Here is a 5,956-nt window from a genome sequence, read left to right on the forward strand (position 1 = left end):
TTTGCGGTTTCGGTAGACTTCCGCATCTGCGCCACCCGGGCTGTTGATGCGGAGATGCGTGCAATCTATGCAGCCGGTCACACCAGGGAATTCACCGATCTCATAACAGTCCCGCATCAGCTTTCCAAACTGCGAGACGGCTGGAAACTGCACCAGCATCGGGCGCAGGTGCTTGGCAATCAGCAAGGTGTCCTTGCCAACTGCGCGGCACACCGTGGGCTGCGAAATCCGCACCAGATCCCCGGTGACGGTTTGGAAAGTACCGGCCCCATCAAACCTCAAAGCCAGGAGTAGCTGCAGCATCGGAGGAACAGGCGGTCCCCTGTTGTCGGGGCTTTCACGCAGGGGCAACACGGTGAGCAGCTCCCGCACGGCGTTCTTGGAGAACCGATAGCGGGCGAGAAACTGCTCGTCGTCGTAGAGCTCCATCGGGTTCCCCCGATCTTGTAACGCTGGCCGTGGGATCTTCGGCAACGAATGGGCCTCAGAAAATACTACGTCCATGGCGTGGCAAGCGAACTCGAACGCAGCTACCCTCCGCGCGACGTCCGATTGGTAGGTGGCCATGTTGGAAAATACAACGAAGTCAGCTTCAAGCAAGCTCCTCAGCCGACTTGAAGTTGGACCGAACTAGGATCGAGCCAAGCCGGTTGCAAGTCGCACTTCAAGCCGAGTTCGGTTTATGAAACACGATGGAGCTCACTTGAGACCGATGGAAGTTAAGTTCGAGCCAAGTTACATTTCTGCATTCGGGGGTTAAATTCCAAGTAAAACCCGCCGGCCACCAATGGTGGAAAAAAAAAACACCAAAAAAAGGGGATTCGGAGGACTCACTACGAAATAAAAGAACTTTCGCATACCAGAGTAAAAGGTTGGAAATAGCAGTTCGCTGTGAGCAAACAAAATTGTGATAATGTGAGTAAACTTGCCCTTGGCGCAGAAATATCGTTTTGGCTGCAAAATATTTATTCTAAGCTCTAATTTTCTTTTGCTGTTTCATGCCAGACAATTGGAACGAATTATTCCTCTTTACCGAGCGTATCATACAACTCCGTGTAAAAACGTCTACATTTAATGAACCTTGCAAAATTTATGAAGTGCGCTATTTGCTTTCTTTTCAGGCCTACAGAGTACTTTGCTGTCGGCCAGAAAATATTGACAGAAGAGCGAGGTCCCTCATTTTCGAGCAAGACTTCGGAGGACCAACCGTGCGATACGGCATCGCGATGGAGCCCAAAGCCCGCCGAGCATTTGAGAATGAACACGGCGTTGAAGTTTCATTGTTCGGCCTGGTTGTTTCACGCAAGGAGTCGTGGTTAGCGTGCTCTCCGGACGGAATCTTTCTGTAAGTATATAATTTTTGTACAAGATATCACCTTTTTGCTATTTTGCCAGAACATCAATAACTTCAGGAGAGTTAACTGCTGGGCTAGTTGGTGTTGCATACTGAAAGAAAGATTTTGCGCCTGAGTCGGTATTGGTCCCTGTGGCTGAAACACTTTTGAAGAAGCTGAAGGCTGGGGTAAGCAGGGTAGAACCGAAGAAGAAAGAGTGGCCTGTTGTATTCCCATACATTCATAAGGTCACGCACGGCTTGAAAAAAGTCGCTAACCGGTATAATGTACCGATGGTATTCTCGGCTCCCCAAAAGCTTTCCCAGTTAAGCCGTCGCATTACTTGCGATAGGCAAAAGCTTGGCTGCCAGAAGAAACATGGCCAGCGTTTCGTGAAGTGTGCCACTAATGTGGTTTATGAAATTCCTCTGTCCTGCGGAAAATCCTATATTGGACAGACAGGGCGTTGTGTCAATGACCGGCTTAGGGAGCATGCACTCGATATAAAAAATAACGAAGGTGAGCGACTTGTGGTTCACTGCAGAGCCTGCACCGATTGCTTAACACGGTTCCGTGAGGCGAGGATTTTGGGTAGAGGCAGGTGTCAGACATCCCTAGGAACTCTGGAAGCGTTCTACATCAAGAAAGCGGGCCCTAACTGTGTTAGTGATACATCGGTTTTTCTTTATGAGGCTGAGCGCAAGTTTTTATCGCGCCTAATCAGCTAGTGTTTTTTTCATGTTACCTTGTACGCATGCGCGGTGTTTTGTTTCGTGGCCTATATATGTCGAGTGCTTCACCCTCAATAAACAGTTGAAGTGTGCGCCCGTGGTGTCGTCTTCTTTCTGTGTGTGCAGTGTGTTAGGCGCAAAATCTTTCTTTCAGTATCAATAACTTCCATTGCTGCATTTGATTATTCTGTTCTGAAATGCAGGACGCACGAGAACGAGGCTGTGCTTTTGGAGATAAAGTGCCCCTTCAGTCGCAGAGGTCAGACGCTGACAACAGATCCACTTTTGCCATATTTGCAAAAGAACGATGCTCTGGAGCTGCGAAAAAAGCACACTTACTACGCTCAAATACAGATCTCCCTGTACGCCCTGGAGCTTCAACAGTGATGGTTTTACGTCTACACGGAAGCTGATTCCCTGACGATTAAAATTTCCCGGGATGAAGAATACCTTGCCGAAGCGATTAGGGTGCTCCGGGAGTTTTACTTCGCAAAGTACCTGACATGCTTGAAAGAATACTACAACAGGTAATGGTGCAGTAATCCTTTCATGAAATATACTCAGTTTTTTCATGATTTGTTTATTTACCAAAGAGTCAAAAACAGAGCTGTGCAATATGTACATACCGAGAAGTGTAATAAACAGAGTGTCTTATGAGACATTGCATTCGTTCCTTGCAAAAATTCCTGGCTTTAGGTTTGTTATCACAGCGACCACATGAACAATATCATCGACATACCCAGTCAGTTCATGAGGAATTCTTTGGGAAAGTATATTGAACGTTTTCAGCCTTTGGATAACTCTTTCCACATGAATGCGGACAGACGCTGTCTCATACGTCGCATCGACTTCTGACTCCGTAAACTGGTACTCGTCGCAAATGGTGGCATCACAAGTGTCGCCTGGTGCACCCCAACGTCAGTGCGAATCCCCGGAAAGCCTTTGTCCGCTAGAATGACATCGCCAGGCTCTAGAAGGGATAACAGCTTGCCGTCCACTGTGATGGTCGCGTCCGAAGTCCTTCCGCCGTATCCTTCTGATACGAAAGTTATTGCACCATTCGGTGCGATGCAGATTAAATACTTCAGGGTGTACCTGCCCTTGTAGTGGGAAAACCACAGGTTGCGTGTCTCCACATCTGGCGGCATTTCGGTGTCTATTTCAGTACAATCTATAATAGCCCTGCACGTATCGTAGTGCCTTTTGAAGCTCGGCGGCATTGTGCGCTGCACTGCTAGTCGTGACGGCCAATAGATCCAGTCTTTCGTTGCTACTTTTATGTTCACAAGAACAGACTTGAATACCCTGGACGCCGTTGTGCTGTGCACGCAAAACAGTGAAGCGAGAAACGAAAACGGCAAGCCATGTTTCAGCTTCATCAAAAACAAAAGAAGCTTGTCCTCAACGGAAAGCTCCCTTAACCTTTGCGTTCCTGGCGGAAGAACACTTAAGAGCAACGAAAAAAGCTGAAATGACACCGCAGTGAAGGATTGCAGCGCAGCCTCATTACCATGGAGTGCCCTAAAACCTCCAAAGTACGGCTGTTTCCGCACAGGGCCCACGTTTTTGTCGCACAATTGAGCTGAATCACATGAGGTTCCGCGTTCAGCGGTGGTGGAAGTCCTGTGGTGCACATAGCAACTTGCGTTGCAATTTGATGTTGTCGAGATGAACGTAAATTCCACGGAAAGGCATTCGGGCTCCATGTCGGTCATCGTGCATGCCTGCAATGCACGAAATACAAAAAAAAGTAGCAAGTCAGCGGCTGCTGTTAAAATTTTCCGGATTGCTTGCATACTGATCCTTTTCAAGATTCCGTGAGTTAACTTCCCTGCGTAGCAAAAACTCTACCATGAAGACGCTGCCTATCCTAGGAAGAGAAGTTGGGTGCAGCGCTAAGACATCTGTCCAAGCCGTACGCTGTGTATGCATTGACATGAATTGCCTTGGCGCACCCTTCCTTCGCGATTGCTGCGCGGGGAGAGTGAGTTGTACCTGCTAAGGAATGGCTTGGTAGAGCTGCACTTAACTACCTTTATCGCGAAAGCAACAAATTGCAGAAATGTGCAGGAATTATGTGTGTCTACAGCACTGCACCCTATTTTCTGTCCCCGGAACCGGCTTGGCTGCCATGGTGAAGTGGTTTTCGCTGCGCAAATAAGCTACCTCTCACAGTTTTGCAAACGCTCAATGCTGCTTTGAAGGAAAACCTACGTACAACGGCAAACTTTTTTTGTGACGCAGTTTCGTCACCGCCACTCGGTAGAGAGTTGGCGTCAGGTGAAACCGCATTCAGTGGGCGAGGATCATCGTCGATCTGCTGATCATGCTTTCTGCTCTCTCTTTCCTTTCGCCTGCAAATATTATGCAACAAAATTAAGCGGAAGTGCAAAAATAAAAGAAATCAAGGTCAGTCGTCAAACGAACAGACGTTTCACTCACCGCCGCCAGCACAATGTATTAAAACAACTAAGCTCTCGACCAGGCGGAGCAAAAAAAAAAGTATTGTGACACGCCGCTCTGAACGGGGAATAAATACAGCAGCGTAGTACATTTAAAATGGTCTAAGAGATCTGCAGCAAGACGACAGGAATGGAGACGTTCGAGATTGTGGCGAACACATATGATAGTTTTACAAGCGCACCTGCATGCACCCATGTGCCTGCTGTCGTTTTTCAGGCCAATTACGCGTTCTTGGAGAAAATATCTAGTCCCGAAAACACAACAACAAGGACACATTAATGAACCCGAAGTTGATACATTTGTCCGCATACCTGTCATGACGCCCGGACGAACCACTTGTGCTTGCTTTTTTGTACGCTGATGGAAAGATGCTTGGGTCGTAGGATGGGTGCCCTTCTTCATTCGATTTAGCATTGCTTACAAAATGCCTGCTGCATATTTTTGATTTCCTCGAAGGCATCCAATCCGTACCATCTTCGCTGCATAGTTCAAAATAACAACAAATATACATGATACTCCGCTACACGTTTGCAAGGAACGATGCTGCGGCGCTTTTTATCTATCGTCATATAAGTTCACGAATGTGCATCAAGACAGTGCCAAAAAACTCGATTTTTCCTGCACTGTAAAACTGCAACGAGTCCCTATGTCTACAGCATGGTATGAGAACAAGAAAAGGAGCTCAAACTTACTTTTGGCGACGAATAAGCCGAATCCAGCGCTCACGCCGTTCCGTCTCCCAGTATCGCGTCGGGAATCCATAAAACCTTGTCCCAGGCGAATTCAGATACGTATTACTGCATCCTACTACACAGCAATGTGTCCTGCTGTTGTTATTAGCCATTTTGTGCTCGGAAAGGAGGCGCACAACTGCTTCGCGACGGCGCGCGCAACACAGCGCGAGCTGTCAGACTGCCCCAGCCTTCCTGACAGGGACGCGCGCGCGTCGCGCGTCGCGCGGGTGTGCCACTCGTGACACCGTCGGAGGCGGACGCTTTTTTTCGGAGCTCCAGCGACTACGTCTGAAGCTAAGTGCCTTTTGGTTTTTGCGCTTGTACATGCTTTCGGGCAGTAGTTTTAAACTGAGTTAAGGGTAGAAAGGCTAGCGGAAGTGTGTGTGCCGAAGGTTTTTGCGTAGAAATTTTGGAAGGCTTTTACCTTGCGTATTGCTGAAAGTTTTTGGTGTAGGATTTTTGGCGGGCGTTTACGTTGCGTAGTGCCGAAGGTTTTTGTGTAGGAATTTTGGTGGGCTTTTACGTTGTGTAGTGCCGAAGGTTTTTTGTGTAGGAATTTTGGCGGGCTTTTACGTTGCGCAGTGCCGAAGGTTTTTGTGCAGGATTTTTAGCGGGCTCTTACGTTGACTAGTGCCGAAGGTTTCTTCTGTAGGAATTTTGGCGGGCTTTTACGTTGCGTAGTGCCGAAGTTTTG

At 48.0% G+C, this 5,956-nt stretch overlaps 1 pseudogene across 1 annotated transcript; it reads right to left on the bottom strand.

Moving 5' to 3' along the window:
- Positions 1-2,639: 2,639 nt before the first annotated feature.
- Positions 2,640-5,442, bottom strand: LOC144130197 (uncharacterized; annotated as a pseudogene). Its single transcript, XR_013314000.1, has 4 exons — positions 5,221-5,442; positions 4,840-5,007; positions 4,284-4,419; positions 2,640-3,789 (listed from the first exon to the last, which is right to left on the bottom strand). The product of XR_013314000.1 is annotated as an uncharacterized LOC144130197 (transcript).
- Positions 5,443-5,956: the final 514 nt, after the last annotated feature.

The sequence above is a fragment of the Amblyomma americanum genome, chromosome 4 (genome assembly GCF_052857255.1).
Source record: "Amblyomma americanum isolate KBUSLIRL-KWMA chromosome 4, ASM5285725v1, whole genome shotgun sequence".
In the NCBI taxonomy this organism is placed as follows: Eukaryota; Metazoa; Arthropoda; class Arachnida; order Ixodida; family Ixodidae; genus Amblyomma; species Amblyomma americanum.